The 20,830-nt window shown below is 36.5% G+C and overlaps 1 long non-coding RNA gene across 1 annotated transcript; it reads left to right on the top strand.

The window, feature by feature from the left end:
• Positions 1 to 1,784: 1,784 nt before the first annotated feature.
• LOC116461187 (uncharacterized) lies at positions 1,785 to 7,149 on the top strand. Its single transcript, XR_004246003.2, has 2 exons — positions 1,785 to 1,858; positions 5,481 to 7,149. It is a non-coding gene; the product is annotated as an uncharacterized LOC116461187 (long non-coding RNA).
• Positions 7,150 to 20,830: the final 13,681 nt, after the last annotated feature.

The following is a 20,830-nucleotide window of genomic DNA, read 5'->3' on the forward strand; positions in this document are numbered from 1 at the left end:
TGCCGTCTGTTTCCCCTTTCTTTGACTAGGAAAGGGAACTCCCTGACCCCTTGCGCTTCCCGAGTGAGGCAATGCCTCGCCCTGCTTCGGCTTGCGCACAGTGCGCTTCACCGACTGTCCTGCACCCACTGTTAGGCACTCCCTAGTGAGATGAAACCGGTACCTCAAGCAGAAATGCAGAAATCATCCGTCTTCTGTGTCGCTGGGGCTGGGAGCTGGAGACCGGAGCTGTTCCTATTCGGCCATCTTGGCTCCACCCTGGATTTTCATTCTTTACTGTACAGAGGAAATGCAGTAAATTTCCCATTATCCATTGACATTTGTTGATTTTAGTTGTCATCCCAATAAGATTGGCAATAAATTTCCTAACACAAATGTAGCAGAATGGACTGAGATATGCGTAATAAAACAAGTGACAGTTTAGAAATAATAAATAAAATATTATATGTGTAATGTATATTAATGTTATATATTACAAATTTTAATAGCTATACCTTGAATATAGAGATATTAAGTTTCAACAATTTGCTTATATTAATATGAACATACTTGGTAAATGTAATATTTTTATATATTTTCTGTATGCCTTGCATTTACATATTTTACTTTTTAAAATGACTTTGCATATAGTAATTGAATATAATTAATACATTATTATATGTTTAGTTATATATTTTACGATATATTGATATCTGATGAAATAGTAAATATCAACATAATATATGTATTATATTAGTACAGTCATGTATTGCTTAATAACAGGAATTCCTTATGGGAAATGTGTCATTAGGTGATTTTGTCATCATTGTGCAAACATCATACAGAATGCTCACACAAACCTAGGTGGCATAGCCTACTATACGAGGCTACATGTTATAACTGATTGCTCCTAAGCTACAAACCTATACAACATGCTACTATACTGAATATCATATATAATTGTAACACAATTAAGTATTAGTGTATCTAAACATGTCTAGACATAGGTAATGAAAATAGGGTACTATAATCTTATGTGACCACCATCTTATAGGCGTTCCATCATTGACCAACACGTTGTTATGCAGCGTGTGACTATGAACATATGAACATATATTCAAATATGAACATAAAACATTTTGCTTAAACATTTAAATAAACATAATATTGTATGTGCCTTACATGTAGATATTTCACTTTTTAAAATTATGTGAAAATTATTAATGTAATTTTGCCATAAATATTGTAATTATTGTAGAGAAATATTTTACTAAATATAAAGGGAAATAAAATTATCCTCTTTCTTTTTACTTCTTTAAGTGATGCCACACATATTATATTCCGGGGGTTTATAATTGTAACAATTATTTTTAAATAGCTTCTGTGTGCAAGTGACCTTAGGAGCTCTTCACATAAGCATAAGGTTAGGTACAGTAGTTCTCCCTTATCCCCAGTGGATCCCTAAAACTAAGGATAGTACTGAACCCTATATATGGTATGCTTGTTTCTATGTATACTTAACTATTAAAAAATTTATAAATTAGGCACAAAGGATTAACAATCATAACTGGTAATAAAATAGAACAATTGCAACAATATAATGTAATAAAAGTTTTGTGAATGTGGTCTTTCTCTTTCAAAATATCTTCTTGTACTGTACTTCCCCTTCGTCTTCTTGTAATGTTATGAGATGATAAAATGCCTACGTGATGCTATGAAGTGAGGTGAATGACATAGGCATTGTGACATAGCGTTAGGCTACAGGTGACTTTCTGAAGATTCTCCAGTAGGAGGACCATCTGCTTCGGGTGATCCTGGATCGTCAAGCCACGTTGATGTTGATTGGATGTCAGGAGCAGACGATGTCCAGGACTAACAGGTGGGGAACATATACCCCACAGATATGCTGGACAAAGGAATGAGTCACATTAGGGGTGAGATGGAAGCAGGAATCATGCTACTCAGAAGAGTGTGCCATCTAAAACTTATAAATTGTTATTTGTGAACTTTTTCATAAAGGTCATAATATTTTCAGACCACAGTTGAGAGTGGGTAACTGCAAGTGTAAGAAACGAAACCAAGGATAAGGGGGAGCTAAAGTTCTTCCCCAAGACTTCTTCATATACTAACAGTGGACAATGTTAGCATTTCATCTGCAGCAGATTTACTCCAGGAAAATTGATGTAAAACATGATGTCCATCCAATATAGTGAGGCCTTTGGGGAAATGCCTGCTCCATTGTACTAGCTTGGGCAGGCTATACGCACTCAAATTCTCTCTGGAACACCTTGCATGTAACTTAATTAATTTCATCCAAGTTGGAGATAAATGCTGAGGCTGCTGCTGGGACTTCGGTGGAGAAGTTAGGGGCAGATTCTGCTCAATCGTGCTGATAGGAAGAAATGGTGAAAATCCTTGGGAACTGGATCATCCTGATGAGAGAGAGGCCCAAGAATAATAAGAATGGAAGATTTCTGTTTAAATCAATCACAGCAATAATTCTCAAATGTAATTCCCAGACCAGCAGCCTCAGCCTCACCTAGGGACTTACAGAAATACAGATTCCTAGGTACCACATCAGACACATTGTGTTAGGAACTACGTCAGGTCCTGCAATGTGTGTTTAAACAAGCCGTCCAGGTGATCCTGATTCACTCTAAAGTTTGGGAATCTAAGAATCACTGAATTAGAGAACGAAAGGAGACACAGGTGTGAGCCTTTGAATTGCTGTGGTGAGTAGGAATATGTTTTGTTTCCGTGTATTACCCATTCAGTCAGAGCAAGGACTAACAGCCAGATGTATTGATGTCACCCAATTGACCGGTGCCCTATGACATTCCTGTGTTCCATAAAAACCGTTTCCAAGCATAGGTGCCTTTCTTCCTTCCCATCTTTCACTTTACAAACCACTGCCTTGTAAAGTACTATCAACAACAAGGGGAATAGGCAATATTGTCAGGAATTAAACCCAAGGAGAAGTCAAAAGCCATCCTTTTCCCGTAAAGTCATTGTGCACTTGCCTCATTTCCTGCTGACTGACTTTCTCTTGGGAATAGAAACCAGGAAATCTTTGAGGCAGGTGCAGTTATAACAGATGTTACAAAGCCGGAGACAGCTCACTGCTTCCCCTATTTGTTATTAACAGTATAATTCCTCCACACAGAAATCAGCTTGAGTCTTCACAGAGAAATGCCTCTTTCCTAGTAAGATGGTGCATTTTCCTCCACGAAGCTGTGCTTTCTTCCGTTTCCTCCACGAAGCTGTGCTTTCTTCTGATATCTCAGAAAACCTCTTCTGTTGCCCATGGACTGTCAGGCGGCATTAAAGTTTGTTTGGCTTTTGCTTCCATCTCATATAAACTGACCTTGCCTAGGTACTCTCTCAGCCTCACTGATATAAAACTTCAATTACCTAGAAACAGAGTGTTTCTTATAAGACCCTTCTACTCACCAGATGTTTTTCCTTTCAATTGACTGTAGCATAAAGAGACAAAAGAAGAGGAAAAATTTTCTGGAATTTATATTTTTAGAAGGCACAATAAGAGTTGATACACAGAAGCAAAGAAGGCAGAATGAAATCATTATTAAGCATGGGCTTTGGAGCCAGCTTGGCTCAGCTACCTAATGGCTGTGTAAACTTGGTCAAGTTATTTCACCTCTCTTTTTCCAAAGGATGGGGGTAATAGCTCCTGGCTCACTGGACTGTTGGGAGGATTAAATTGTTAACTTACAAAAGTTATTATTAAACTGAGAAGTATTAAGCACTCTCTAAGTGGCTGTTATTATTATTGATATTATTGACCTAATACTCCACAAGATACTATATTGAAAGAATGATCCAATTATATTTACCATTTCTTATTTATCAGTGCAGAGAAATAAGCTGCTGTAGAAAATGGGAAGCTAACCTTCAATATCTCTTTTTCAGAGAAGACATCGCCTTCCCATGCTGCCTAATTAACTCTCTTGTTAGTTAAATTTTCATTCACATTTGCCTTAACTCCTCACCTGAATTAGCTGATCTTTGAGAGCAGGTGCTCCGCTTTAGTCTTCTTTGTACAAGCCAGAATACTAAGCAAAGCAACTTTCATATTGTAATAGATTTAATTTTCAGAAAGACGTTTTCCAGTGAACCAGAAAGAATAATTACCCCTAAATCCTCACTCATCCTGGCATATTGAGGCTTTACCTTGTATTCTGTTTCTCAGGGCACACCCATGGTGCTGTGAAAGGCACTTGCTTCCACAAGGCTTACTTCTGTGTTATGATCTTCAAAGTGACATCCAGGTCAAACACTCAGGTGATAGAAGACTCAGGAGCCACATCTAGATGAGGCAGGCTCTCTGGGAAATTCAAAACATGACTACAATGTGGTACTTGCTCCTCCTCACTCCCAAATATTATTCTGAACTACCAGACTTTAACATCAATAAGAGACCTTTGGAACATTAAAGTAGCTAGTCCAGTGAGAAGTAGTATGGATGTTTAAAAAAGGAGAGCTCAAAGTGGGTGGTCAGAAAAGTCTTCCTGAAATGGCTGCACACTGAGATGGATCTTCTACACCAAGGAGCCTGCAGTTCCCCCACCTGTCCCGATGAGTGTGACTCACATCACGTAGCACAGCCCTTCCATATTACAATGCTTACAATGGATACTCCGACAGAAAAAAAGGATCTAGAAAAAGTTTTATACGATAATGACCAATAAAAACATGTCATGTAGTACTAAATGCTGTAACTAGTTCTTCATTAAATAAATCCAGTAATTACAAAGAACTTTAAAGTAGTCTTCCTCTTCCCAAACCATGCAGCCTCAAAAGTGCATAAAAGGATTTCTCCTTTATGAAGCTTTATATTAAGGCTGCTACATTTTAAAATGTAGAGGACTTTTTTTTCTTTTCTTCTTTTTTTTTATTTTAATGAGAAAGCTTCTTTAAACCAGGTGTTCTGCTACTCTGGCATTTTGTATATAAAGTTCTATGATAATCAACATGTCATGTGAGACTTAAAGTCCTGTAGGAAACTCTTGTGATTCTAAACCATTAAATGCCTGGATAGTTGGGGCTCTATCTAATTTGTAATTTATCCCCAGCTTTGCAACATACCAAGCACTTAATAGATATATAGTGAATCAATTAAATCAACTAATATATGTTAAGGTTAAATTAATTGTTGTGTGTTCTCTTGTATTCTGTTTTTAAAAGCTAGTTGACTACATATAATATGTTGGGTTCTGCTTATAACCTCATGGTAACACACTATCAATCATAAAAGTTAACAAGCATATCCAATGGTAACCAACCATGTTTGATAACAAAATTTTAAGGTAGCCAGCCAAAACAATGATATGATGATGAGGATAATTCTGTCAGTCTGTAGCACATTCTATAATTTGGAAAATGCATGAGTATTTTGGCACCTGCACCAGGATCCCCATGGCAAAATCAGGTGAATTTTGGTTCCTCTCTTTGCTTCAGATAATATATATTTTTTTCATTTGCAGAATGAATCTACCAGGAGCACAGACTTTGGGATAACCATTGTGTCTGTTATAAGTGTGCGAGTGTGTGTGCACAGGTGCGCGTGCGTGCGTGTGTCTTCCATTTTGAAACAATAAGCTAGTGGTTTTCTAACCTGACTTCTTATTAGAATTCATGCAGAGTTTAGCTTATAAAAAGTCCACCAGTTTTGGCCCCCACCCACCAGGACTGAACTGAAGTCTCTAGTGATTAAAACTGACAGATAAAATACAAGATACCCAATTAAATTTGGATTCTACATAAACAGTGAAAAAAATACAAGTATGTTCCATAATATTTAGAACATATACTTAAAAATTATTTTTATCTAAAATTTAAATGTATCTGGGCGTCTCAGTTTTTTGTTTTATTTTATCTTTGCCTTTTTCTTTCCTGTCTCGTTAGACTAACTCTGCCAAGGGTCTAAACTGGGAATCTCTATTTTCAGCAATTCCCATGCTAATTATATTAAATCTAGGTCTTTTTTTCCCCAAACTTTCTTCTTTATTTGTTCTTCTTTTTTAAATGCACATTTCAGACTTAAACCAAAGAGCTATCACACAACATACATATTTTTAAAATTGAGGAGTTAAATATTTCTTATATAAGTAACTATCTCAAAAGTGTATTCATGATTCCAGGTAAGCCTTTTTATTTTAATAAAATGCTGTTTCAAATGTCTTATTATTTACATTGTATCCATTGTTTTATTCAAAAATATTTCTACACTATATTTACTGTTACATGAGATCCATGGCTATCCAGTTTGGGATTTTTAAATGATATTAAACCCCTAGTCAAGAAAATAAGATGAAAAGCATGCAAGGTGGTCTTTTCCTGCAAGATAATAAAGTTCTATCTTTTCTCCAGTAGAAGTAGCGCAATTTCAAAAGTTTTATCACAATTATTTAGAATGAGGAAAATAATTAATAACTAGAGCTTCTTTCAAAATTACCCTAAAGAGGAGGAAAAATAAAAGTCAACCCAGAGAAGAACAAATGGGCAAATAAGGCAAGCGCAACCAGGTCTCAGGGAGGAATTTCTTAATCCCCACAGCTTGTAATCGGGAGTTAGGACCCAAGGGTGTGGAAATTGTCAGTGCAGCAACACAAGATCCTAGAAAGACTCAGTAGGTGCAGAGACTCAAGATGGTATATGAGCAGTTGCTGAGATCCCAGAGTCTGGGAAACACAGCACATTCCGACGCAAATCCCGGAGCCCAGGTACCATGGGAACAGCTGATCCTCCACAAACATCTATTGATATGTGGAGATGAGATGGGCCCTGACATGCTGTCTGGATATTATGAGCAAGGTGGAGGGTAACCAAGGGGACCAGGCCAACAGCACGGAGCTGCATAAATCCCAGCTGCGAATTCAAAAGGGATGCCTAGACTTGAATATTCCTTTTGCCCCCAGCTAATGTGTGTACTGACCTCTGCTTAAAGAGCTTGGAAATATTTTTAAGTAATTTGGTTCCCATAAATAGAATGTCCTCTTCAGGTGTTATGTGAGGAAGAACTAAAAATAATTAGTGCAAATGATCCTCAGACCTTCCACCACCTGAAAGAGCTTAAAAAAAAAAAAAGGGAGGTGCGGGGGAAGGGAATAAACTTTGGTGCTTTAAAAAGAAAATAAAAAGTGTTTTGTACTGCAGGAAGCTGGTAGAAAGTTTATCCGAAAAAAAATTCTGATAAATTGCATCATTTAAGCACATTCCGTATTACTCATTAAAAATGTAAAACATATTTTTTAATTTCATTTGGTATGATCTCTAAGTGGTTGCTTGGGGAAATGTGTTGCAATTTGTTTTATATACCTGGCCTTAAATACTATGAAACTTCCACTTAAAAAAATAGATACATTGTGTAGCATTTAAAACACATGCTTATTTTAAGTCTTTCTGGTTTCCTAATTCAGTTTCAAGCTGAAATCCTATGAGGGGCAAATTTCATTTAAATTTGGCAAAAGGCAGCTTTGATTAAGGTAAAAGGGAGAAAAACATATAAACAAGCAATGAAATCAGACTTCCTGGAGTGCTGAGTTGTGAAACTTTTGATTTTGAGAAATACTAGGTATTTATTAGGCGTTTCACTGATGCCTTCTTAGTGCTCTGTGAAATACAAACAAACAGGAAATAAAAATGGGAATCTATGGAGAAAAAAAGGAAAAACTGAAGTCTCCTTCATGTTTTCCTCTTTCAAAAATTACCAGTAATCTCTCCAGGGGACCTCATGGGTTGTCTCAACCATATACGTTGCCTTCAAAATACTTGAGAAGATAATACTGGAGGGAAAAAACCATGATTTCAAGTCACAATATTTCAGTGACAAAAGCTGACCACAGTAATACACAGATCATGAACAACACTAGCCTCTGATCCATCTCACTTTTGGGTTTGAAGATTCGTGTTTGGGGACATGTACCTGGATATAGGTGTTGGGGATGCTCATCACCTATTTTGCCTGAGAGCAGACAAAAATTCAGAACTAAATGTGTCTTATTTTTCCTTTCCATTCTCTTGTCCTGTCTAATATCCTATCTGGCTAAATATTTTTATAAAGTGTCATGTTTACTCTCAAGTAACTAAAGTCAGAAATGAAAGTAGGGATATAATCACCAAATCTATATAAGATAGTATTAGGAACAATTGTATGTCAACAAATTGGCTAATCTAGACAAAATGTGAAATTCATGTAAATATACTAAGAATAAATTATAAAGAGATAGAAAATCTAAATACATCTAAACTAGCTGTGTGGGGCGGTGGGTAGGGGGTGTGGGTGCTGAATTAACAATCAAAAACCTTTTGATAAAGAAAAACCCTAGACCTAGGCTTCACTGGTGGATTCTACCAAATACTTAAGGAAGAAATCACAACAGTTCTCTCCAAACTCTTCTAAAGCAGAGAGAACACTTTCTAACTCATTCTATGAGGCCAGAACTATGCTGATACCAAAGCCAGACAAAGACATTGTAAGATATATGTTATAAACAGTTATGTAAAAATCCTCAGCAAAATCCTAGAAAACTGAATTCAGAAGCATATTAAAGTGATTATACAACATGACCAAGTGAAATTTATTGAGATACAGGATGGTTCAGCATATGACAATGAATTATTGTAATATGCCACATTAACAGAATGAAAGGGTGAAGCATGAGAATATCAATAGACACAGAAAAAGCATTTTATGCATGTCAATATCCCTCATGACAAAAACACTCAACGAAACGAGAACAAAAGGAAAGTACTTCAACAAAATAAAGACTACATACGAAAAACCTACAAACAACATCACACTCAATGTGGAAGAACTGAAAACTTTACTTCTAAGATCAGGAACAAGACAAAGATGCTTGCTTTAACACTTATAGTCAGCATAGTATTAGATGTTTTAGCCAGAGCAATTAGGCATGAAAAATAAATAAAAGGCATCCAAAAGTAAAATTATCTTTGTTCACAGATAATACAATCTTATATGTAGAAAACCTTGAAGAGTTCACAAAAACCGTTACAATAAAGAAATTCAGTAATGTATCAAGCAGAGCACAAAACCAACAAACAAATCAGTTGTATTTCTATAAACTAAAAATTAATAATCAGAAAATAAAATTTAGAAAGAAATTTCATTTATAATACCATCAAAACAAAAAACTTAGGAATCAACTTAACCAAAGAGATAAAAACTTGTAAACAGAAAACTATAAAACATTGCTGAAAAAAATCAAAGAATACAAGTAAATGAAAAGACATGCTGTATTTATAAATTGAATACTTACTATTGTTAAGATGTCAATACTACCTAAAGCTACCTACAAATTCATTGCAATCCCTATCAAAATACCATTTTTTTTTGTAGAAATAGAAAAAAATCCATTTGAAAATATGTACGGAATCTCAAGAGATCCTAAATAGCCAAAACTATCTTGAAAAAGAACAAAGAGGACTCACGCTTTCTGATTTCAAAATTTACTATAAAGCTACAGTAATCAAAACGGTGCAGCACTTGCATAAATGTAGAGATTTTCACAGATAGGAGAGAATAGAGAAGTCAGAAATAAACCCTTGAAGATGTGGTCAAATTATTTTTAACAAGAATACCAAATTCATTTAAAAAGGAAGACCATATTTTTAACAATGGCACTGGGAAAACTGGATGTCCACATACAAAAGAATGAAGTTGGTCTCTTCCCTTAAACCCAATAACAAAATTAACTAAAAATAGACCAAAGACCTAAACAGAAGAGTTTAAATTATAAAACTCTTACATGAAAAAAATAGGAGGGAAATTCCATGACACTGGATTTAGCAATTATTCCTTGGATAAGACACAAAAGCACAGGCAATGAAAGGAAAATAATATTAATAAATTGGACTTCATCAAAATTAGAAACATTTTGCATCAAAACACACTAATTAACAGATTGAAAAGGCAACTCACAGAATGAGAGAAAATATTTGTAAATCACATATCTGATAAGGCATCGATATCCAGAATATATAGAGAATAATTAATATTCAACAACAAAAAACAAAACCCATTTGAAAAATGACCAAGGGTCTTGAATAGACATTTCTTTAAAGAAGACATACAGGTGACCAATAGGCATGTGAAAAGATGCTCAATATCACTAATCATTAGTGAAATATAAATAAGAATCATGAGATACAAGTTCAAATCTATTAGAATGGCTATTACTGGAAAAGAAAAACAATTAGTGTTGGTGTGAATGTGAATAAATCGGAAGCCTTGTGCATTGTTGGCTGAAATGTTACCTAGTTCAGTCAGCCATTATGATAAACAGTATGATTTTATAACATTATGATTTTCAAAAAATTAAACGTAGACGTATAATTTGATTCAGCAATTCTACTTACACACAAAAAATTTGAAAGCCAGGACTTGAATAGACATTTGTATGCCAATGTTCATAGCAACATGATTCCTAATAGCCAAAAGATGAAAACTGCTCAAATTTCCACCAATGGATGAATGATTAAACAAACTGTGCTTTGTGCACACAAGGAAATACTATGCAACCTTAAAAAGTAATGAAATTCTGATACATGCTACAACATGGATGAAACTTGAAGACACTATGCTAAGTGAAATATCAAATACTGTATGATTCCATGTATGTGAAGTACCTAGAGTAGTTAAATTCATAAAGACAGAAAGTAGAATTTGCTAGGGCCTGGGAGAAGGGGAGAATGGGAAGTTATTGTTTTCTAGGTTCAGAGTTTCATTATGGAATGACAAAAATATTTTAGAGATGAATGGTAGTGATGATTGAACAACAGTGTAAATGTACTTAATGGCACTATACTGTAACACTTAAAAATGGTTAAGGTGGCAAAATTCATATGATGTATATTTTCCCACAATTTACAAACATTCTTTAAAAAGGTGAATGGGTAGGTCATCTACATCAAAAGAATAAGTAGGTAGGTTATAGATCATTTCCTGACACAGAAGCCACCAGTAACATAAGTAGGTGGATATACACTCCCCTAACTATAGTGTTATAAAATTGTACCAAAAAAAGAAAGCTATTGTACACAGAGACAACAAAGAACGCAAGAATGATGGGAACTGAGAAAGAAGTGGAAGGAAACTGGGAAGAAATACTGGAGCAGAAGAAAAATTAGAAAAACAGTTTGGTGCCAGCTTCTGGAAAGCCTTGAATGCCATACTAAGAATTTCAGATTTTATTCTTCAGATAGTGAAGAGCTTCAGCTTTTTATTAAAATAATGGCTGGACTAATGGTACTGGTACAAAAATAGATACATAGACCAATGGAACAGAATAGAGAACTAAGAAATAAGACTGCACATCTGCAACCATCTGATCTTCAACAAACCTAACAAAAGCAAGCAATGGGGAAAGGATTTCCTATTTAATAAATGGTGCTGGGAGAATTGGCTGGCCATATGCAAGAAATTGAAACTGGACCTCTTCCTTACACCTTACACAAAAATTATCTCAAGATAGATTAAAGACTTAAATGTAAAACACAAACTGTAAAAACCCTAGAAGAAAATGTAGGTAATACTATTCAGGACATAGGCACAGGCAAAGATTTCATTATGAAATCACCAAAAGCAATTGCAACAAAAGCAAAAATTGACAAACGAGATCTAATTAAATGAAAGCGCTTCTGCACAGCAAAAGAAACTATCGTCAGAGCAAATAGACAACCTATGGAGTGGGAGAAAGTTTTTGCAATCTATCCATCTGACAAAGGTCTAATATCCAGAATCTACAAGGAACTTAAACAAATTTACAAGGAAAAAAAAACCATTAAAATGTGGGGAAAGGACATGAAAAGACTCTTCTCAAAAGAAGACATTCATGAGGCCAATAAACATACGAAAAAAAGCTCAACATCACTGATGGTGAGATAAATGAAAATCAAAACCACAATGAGTTACCATCTCACGCCAGTTAGAATGGCAATTATTAAAAGTCAAGAAACCAGAAATACTGGTGAGGTTGTAGAGAAATAGTAAATTAGAAAATAGTAAATTAGAATAGTAAATATAAAATGTAAATTAGTTCAACCATTGTGGAAGTCAGTGTGGCAATTCCTCAAAGTTCTAGAACCAGAAATACCATTTGACCCAACAAGTCCATTACTGGGAATATATCCAAAGAAATATAAATCATTCCATTATAAAGATACATGCATGTGTATGTGAATTGCAGCACTATTCACAATAACAAAGACATGGAATCAACACAAATGCCCATCAAGGATAGACTGGATAAAGAAAATATAGTACATATACACCATGGAATACTATGCAGCCATAAAAAGGGAGTGACCATGTCTTTGCAGGGACGTGGATGGAACTAGAAGCCATTATCCTCAGCAAACTAATGCAAGAACAGAAAACCAAACACCCCATGTTCTCCCTTATAAGTGGGAGCTGATCAGTGAGAACACATGGACACAGGGAGGGGAACAACACATACGGGGGCCTGTTGTCGGGGGTGAGGGCACGCGGAGGGAAAGCATTAGGAAAAATAGCTAATGCATGCTGGTCTTAATACCTAGGTGATAGTTTGATAGGTGCAGGAAACCACCGTGGCACACATTTACTTATGTAACAAACCTGCAAATCCTGCACATGTACCCCAGAACTTAAAATAAAAATAAAATTAAATAATTTTTTAAAAGGCTTAATGAATAAAAAAAAAGAAAGAATGGCTGGAACAGGCAAATACCAGGGATAAAATTCCTATGAAAACATGAACGATGGAGCTAAACTGTATGCAGGAAACCAACCAATTATGCAGTGAGAGAAAGGGAAGTATAAATTTATGAGTGAGCAATAAAATATATTTATGGAAATTGATTTTCTCAAAATAACTTTAGTGAGTTTAAACCTTTCCTTTCCGGTATTTTTATTAAAACATAAAGAAGAAAATACCCACAAGTCTGAAGTTTATGCTTTAAGCATAATCTCCATTTGTTGCAGTTGTTTACAAGAGTAAGACCATTCCTAATGTTATGATATAACTAAAGTTATGATTTCACTCCAGTACAGCCCTTCTTACCCGAACAAAGAGATGATAAAGAAAGCAGACACCTACTCTAACCACAAACAGAAAATAAAGTATTATGACAGACTTTAATTTTATGTAAAAAGTTTTCAAGCAGAATAAATGAAAATGCATTAATATGTATGACATATAAAATATACTCCTACATACATTTGCACAACATAGTATTTGAGCTGTGGCAATTAAACAGGAAACAAGATGCTCAAGAAAATACGAGGTTTAAGGCTCCCGAAATATTGCTGGACATTTTACTTTTCATTTCCTGAAATTACATGTTAGGTTTCTAGAATAGGTGCTTACCCTGGACTTGTCCTTATTCAACCTAGAAAGACTGACTTTTCCTAATATGATGGTCTGCTATAACATTGAAGGCACTGGCCAATCTATGACGTCAAAGGTAACTTCTTGACATTGAGACATCCCTTGAATTACACACTCCGTGGTGGACAGCCATCTAATCTACTCCCACAGCCCCTCTCTGGTACATGCTATCTCTTGGCAGAGATGAGTGGCTCCTTGCCACATATCAATACCTGTGTCACAGGGGGTTGGCAGCTTTCATCACCTACCCCATGATCTTGACCAATTCTGGCCAGAGACAAGTGACAACTTGTCTTATTTCGAAAGGATGCATGTTGCTGCTCTGGCCTTGAGCAAACCAGACAATCTCAGACCTTGAATGCTCCCAGCCTCAATAAGATACCATCAGGTCACAGATTCATCACATATGTTCTTTCCTTTTTGCTATTTTTCCATTATTTTTAATATATACTCAATGAAGTCATCCCAAAAGGAAAAACTAGTATTACTAGTTCAATGGTAAAGAATAAAACATTGTTTTATTCACACATTTTATTCACACATTAGGATGTGTGAGCATCCTAATGCTTTACAAGCCCTTGTAGAAATTCAAAGTGAGAGCAATGACAACATCTAGAACTTTAGAAGAAACTGTATTTATCAGAAAAAAAGAAAGGAGATACAAACTGAACAAGGGTAGGAAGAGGAGCAAGAAGAACTAAGGGGAGGAGCAATGAGCTCTTCTGAAAGGGCAGACACCAGAACAGGAGCAAAAGTGCTGCAGACTTGAAAGCACCACTGTCTATATTATTGTCTGAGTCTTGGAAATCTTACGTTGAGTGCAATAAGCTTCATTTATATAAAATTCTAGAATAAATCTATGGTGCAAAAACATCAGAAGATTGCTCTTAGGGAACTTCCTGGGATGATGGTAATTTTCTCTACGTTGATAGAGGTTTGGGTTACACAGGTCTATGTATTTAAAATATGCTTACTATTCCATCCCACTTCAAAAGACATATTGAAATGTAGTTGATAATATGCTTGCTAAAGTGTTTAGGGGAAAGCATCCTGACATCTGCAATTTACTTTAAAATGTACAAAAAAACTAAGATGAAGTATAGAAAAATGGAGGAATAGATAAATGGATAGGTTTGTGAAAAAGCAGCACAGAAAAATGTTCATGTTAGAATCTAGGTAGTTGGTATGCAAGTGTTTACTGTAAAATTTATTCAACTTGGCTTATGTCTGAAAATATTTGTATAAAATGTCGGTGAAAAATGTATTGTCATTCCTTTTTTCTTTAAAAAAATAAAGATCCATTTGTATTAACGATCATTCTCTTTTCATGATGCCAGTGCTTTTGGTAAAGTCAGGGGCGTCAAACTCATTAATAGATGCCTTAGTCCGTTCAATCTTCTGTAACAGAATACTATAGTCCAGGTGGCTTAAATAATAGAAATTTATTTCTCACAGATATGGAGGCTGAAAAATCCAAGATCAAGGTGCTGTCAGATACAGTGTCTCGTGAGGGCTGCTTGCTGATTTATATATGACACTTTCTTGCTATAAACTCACTTGGAGGGAAGAATGAGGCAATTCTCTAGAGCCTCCTTTATAAGTGCACTAATCTCATTCATGAGGGCTGAGCCTTCATGACCTAATCACCTTCCAAAGGCCCCACCTCCTAATAATATCACATTGGAAAGTAGGTTTCAACATATGAATATGGGGGAACACAAACATTCAGACCATAGCAGTACATTTATATTAATTCACTCTTTTTTTTTCTAATATCTAATGAGGTTGAGAAAAATAGAACCAGACAAAAAGAATTTAATTGGTGGGGGTGGAAAAGATGGTGGTGGCAGTGTTAATAGTGGTGGCTAAGACTTGGATTTTACAGCAAGGTCAAAAAAATATAAGTCAGCACTGGAGAACAGAGGGTAGATAAAACAAGATGGAAAAATACCCAAAATCAATTTCACCGATTTCAAAATTTGCCCTAAGTTAGTCAAAAGAATGGAAAAGAAAAGGAAAGAAAGGGAGAAAGAGGGTTCAGTTAAGGTTTTAAATGAAAGAAGGAAAGAATTGTTGCATTGAATGTAAGTTTCAGGAATAAACTATAGAAGTTCAAAAATATTTTGTATTGTTGAAGAATGAGTAGCTAAATGAATGACCAGTGGAATCTGACAATTAATGAAAAGAGGAGATATCTCCTGATATGCTGTGTTTTTAGAATAAAACTTATACATTCATAACCAGTCATCTTCTATTCTCATATAAAGGAAGAAATTTCTCATTTGTGAAACTAAACTTGCCAGCCATGCTCTCAATGGATCCTCTGTCTCCTAAGCATTGCAAACCCTGATTCCTATAAGAAGGTAATTTGTTTGGGTAGCGGTCCTGTTAATGACAAGAGCCAATAAGCAGATGGCATTGTCACCAGGCATGGCTGTAGTAAGTTGTAGTCCATTTCCAAACATAGAACAAAAAGACTAGCACTAGTAGTCCCAGATCCTCTAGGTCTTACCCTCAGTGTGGCATGCTGGCTTCATAACTTCCTCCTCATATCTCCAATTTCTCATCTTTTTTTTTATTTCTTGACCCTTTCCATCAAATGTATTACCATCTCAGTTATCTTAAAGAGAGAATAAAAGAACAGTGTCATTTTTTGCTCTCCAAGTGTTTGGAAAAAAGTAATACACACTGTCTGTCCCTATGTCTTTACCATCCTTTCTCCTCTAATTCCTTAGAATCTGACTTCTGGTTCCACTTCTCTACTCACACTTTTTTGCTGTTGTCTAAATCTGTGCCATTCAATGTAGTAGCCACAAACCACAGGGTGCTATTATTGAGCACTTGTGGTTCTTTAGTATTGAGATATGCTGTAAGTATGAGATACACAATGGATTTCAAAGTACAGAACCAAGAATGTGAAACATACATTTGTATATTTATTACATGTTAATGATAATATTTTATATATAGGGTTAAATAAAATACATTTTAAACAACGTTATCTGTTTCTTTTTAATTTGACTACTACTAGGATATTTAAAATTGTATGCATGGCTCACTTATCAGACAACGCTTATATATTAATGGTCTTTTCCCAGCCATTTGTTTGTTTTCCCTGCAGCATTTAAGGATGTTAATTGCCCCCACCTCCCACCTCTTTCTTGAAATTCCCTTCCTGTGTATTTCACTCATACCTCCTCCGCCTCCATGCAGACAGTTCATTGGGCTCCTCTATCTCAGTGAAACACTCTCCTCCTATTTCCACCTGCCAAACCAACCAAAATGTTGCCTCTTCTATGAAAGCCTTTCCTCTTTGCCCCACACCACGATGTGGAAGAATCTGCTCCAATTCTTTACCACCAAAAGGAACATATTCTAACACTCAGCACTTTAAAGCTATTAGTATTTGCATGTGTGAGTTAGTTTATGAAACTGACAGCTCTTGGAGGGCAGGAGCCAAATCTGATTACCAGCCTCTAGGAGATGATTAATCAAGAAGGCAAATCAAGAAGAAGATAAAATACAGACAGCAAAAAAGGAAACAGCATACTTATATTTTTTGCATTATTCTCCTTTTTAACAAAGTATTTATTTTAACTGTCACATAATATGTGACAAGGGGTATATGTGTGGGGGGTACATAGTGATACTGTGATACATACAATGTATAATTATCAGTTCAGGGTAATTCATATATCCGTCAACTCAAACATTATCATTCCTTTGTGTTGAGACCATTCAATAACCTGCCTTCTAGCTATTTGAAAATATCCCTCTTTGTTTTCATTCTCTCTCTGTCCCTCTCTTTCTCTAACCCAGGAGTCCCCAACCTCTGGTTCGTGGGCCGTTAGGAACCAGGCAGCACAGCAGGAGGGGAGTAGTGGGCAAGCAAGCATTACCACCTGAGCTCCACCTTCTGTCAGATCAGAATGGTATTAGATTCTCACAGGAGCACAGACTCTATTATGAACTCTACATGGAAGGGATCCAGGTTGCATACTCCTTATGGGAATCTAATGCCTGTTGATCTGAGATGGAACAGTTTCATCCCCAAACCATATCAGTTTCATCCCCAAACCCTATCCCCCTCCACGCCCCATCTCGTGAAAAAATTGTCTTTCACAAAACTGGTCCATGGTGCCAAAAAGTCTGGGCTGCTGTTGCTCTAACCACATATATACATATGTATGCATATACCTACATCTACATCTAACTGTCTATACTGATTGTAGATACATAGATAGGTAGGTAGGTACGATAAAGAGGTTGAGCATTCCTAATCTAAAAGTCCAAAATAAAAAATTCTCCCAAATTCAAAACCTTTTGAACACCGGCATAATGTCACAAGTAGAAAATTCCACACCTGACCCCATGTGACATGTGGAAGTCAAAATGCAAGTGTGCACAGTTTATTTGGCATCCACATGGGGGAAATAGAACCCTCCTACCCAACTTCAGTTTTGATGTATTTTCTCTGTACATGCCCAGATTCCCTCATGCAGGCTTTCCCACGAACGATAATAAAATGGCGTGTGTGCAGTGGGACACACCAAGGCCAGTTTCCCATGATGCCCCATCAGGCCAGGACCTTTGCCAAAAGTGATGAGCAGAAATTAATTAAAAAACGGAAAAAATATACTGCATAAACCTGAAAAAGAAGATCTTGATTGTGTATTGAAAGAATGGATCCATCAGCATTGCAGTGAACACAAGTTACCTAACAGAATGCTGATTATGAAACAAGCAAATATCTATCACAGTAAACTGAAATTAAATGGAACTATAAGAATTCAGCCTGTTGGCTGGAGAAATTTGAAAAACGTTATTGATACAGACAGAAGGAAGCCAAGCGTCCCCCCGGTGAAACCGGGCCTTCAAGCCTTAAAGAGCCTGAAGGCTGAAAAACCAGACTGCCAGTCCCAGATGAAGCTCGCCCTTTTCTCAACTTATTCTTTCTCAGTAATGCCCACTTGCACACTGGGAGGATGGGGTGGCGTCTTGGGAAGTTCGTGCCATTTGCAGGGAGGAGGAGTCTGACCTCTCCTGTTCCTGGATGGTGACCTGAGATTCAATCTGTGACATGGGGGCCTGTTAATAGACACCCTTCTCACTTTACTTTTTTTTTTTCCTTTTTCACCCGATAAACACCCTTCCCCCTCACCCTTCCAAAAGTGTCTGTGTGCCTAAGTCTTCCTGATTGTGTGACAAGAACCCATTTTTTTCTACAACAACATGGCATTACATTTTTAAAGCTCTGGGTGATAAGCATCTGCTGATCATGAAGCAGCAGAGAAACTCATTGATGAGTTTGCCAAAGTCATTACTGATGAAAATCTGACTCCAGAACACATCTATAATGCTACTAAAACATAACTATTTTGGCCTTGTTGCCCCCAGAAGAAACTGACTACAGCTGATGAGACAGCTCCTACAGGAATTAAGGATGCCAAGGACAGAAAAACTGTGCTAGGATGTGCTAAGGCAGCAGGCACACCTAAGTGTAACCCTGCTGTGATAGGCAGAAGCTTGCATCCTCACTGTTTTCAAGGAGTGAATTTTTTAACAGTGCAATATTATGCTAACAAAAAAGCATGGATTCCCCAGGGACATCTTTTCTGATTACTTTCATAAACATTTGGTACCAGCAGCTTGAGCTCACTGTAGGAAGGTATCAAATTCTCAAAGATTACGTTTATGCCATATACTTTCCTCCAAATGTGACTTTGTGGATTCAGCTACGTGACCAGGGCATCCTCAGATCAAAGAAAAGTCAGTACAAAAACAGGTTCTTGAATAGCACGCCAGCAGCAGAGAACAGAGGTATGGGCGTGAAAGGTTTCGAAAAGTTTAGGAAGCCATAGGTGCTGTCGCCAGTGCTTGGAAGATGGTGACAAAAGGCACAGTTGTGCATGCCTGACACAATCTCTGGCTTATGACTATGTTTTGTGATGATGACAAACAAAGTGGTGACTTTGAAGGATTCCAAAAGTCAGATGAGAAGAAAAATGTGACATCTCCTTACATATGCAAAAATTGTGTCTTCAGAATCGGTCAATAGGCTGGAACGGGTGGATGACAAAGAAGTTCTTAACATCAATAATGAGGCTCCAGTTGTTCATTCATTAGTCAGTAGTGAAAAAGCCAAAATGGCTCTGAGTCTAGATGATTGTGATAATAGTAACAATGAAAATGACTTTCTTAACACTACAGAAAAAGTGCTTATACATGACATGCTGAACATGTGTGATGGGTTTATCGAAGGACTAGAGCAGTGTATGTTCGTAGCTAATAGCAGAACAAGAAATCACTTCAGTTTATACAATGAAAGAGAGACTTCTAAGGCAAAAAAATAGTTACTAATGACACAGATGACACTACAGGTAACATTTTAACAAGCCATTTAGAAGAATGTCCCCTCATCTCCAGAGGACCTACTTCCTGGTCCTTCAACTGCTTCTAATGTTTCTTCTCACCTCAAGAGATAAAATACAGGGTTCAGTAACCTTTTAATCAGAACACAGCACCATAGGTAAAGACGGAAAGCCTGCTGGTGTTCGTTGTTGCTGTTGTTTAATAGCTCATACAGGCATCTGGTGATGCTACCGTGCTGCTTAGCTACTTCGAACACATTATTTTTTTCATTGTATTAATGGTGTGTTATATTACTGTTAAGTACTTATACCTGAATAAGTGTAGGAAAATAATTGCTTCTCGGCGGCACACAAAATCAAAGTCAGGAATGATGGTGATGCCAAACAACCATAGATTGTCCTCAAGTGTGGCCAAGGTAGTGGCACCTTTGCTTTATGATGGTTCAATGTACCCAAACTTTGTTTCACACACAGAACTGTTGAAAATGTGTAAGATTGCCTTTTGGTTATGTGTAAAAAGTACATATGAAACATAATGAATTTCATGTTTACAGTTAGGTTTCATCCCTAAGATATCTTTTTAGAGTTAGGGTTCATCCTTAAGATATCTTATTATGTATATGCAAATATTTTAAAATCTGAAATTCGAAACACTTCTGGTCTCAAGCATTTCGGATAAGGAATGCTCAACCGATAGGTAGGTAGGTAGGTAGGTAGGTAGGGAAGGAGGGAGAGAGGGAGAGAGGGAGGGAGGGAGGGACGGACGGACAGATGGACGGATAGATAGATAGATAGATAGATAGATAGATGATAGATAGATAGATAGATAGATGATAGATAGATGATAGATAGATAGATAGATAGATAGATAGATAGATAGATAGGAATATCTCAAGGTTAGGGTTATGATGAGATGAAGTGAGACACCTGGAAGGAAACATTTAAGGAGGTGCTCTTAGGGGATATAAAGGGATCTAACTCAGGATATCTATGCTTCCATCATCTCCGCCATTTACTAGCTATATTTTCATCCCTAGGTAAGGTACCTAACCTCTCTGTGTCCTCAATTGA

This window comes from Hylobates moloch, unplaced genomic scaffold (assembly GCF_009828535.3).
Source record: "Hylobates moloch isolate HMO894 unplaced genomic scaffold, HMol_V3 SCAFFOLD_21, whole genome shotgun sequence".
Classification (NCBI taxonomy): Eukaryota; Metazoa; Chordata; class Mammalia; order Primates; family Hylobatidae; genus Hylobates; species Hylobates moloch.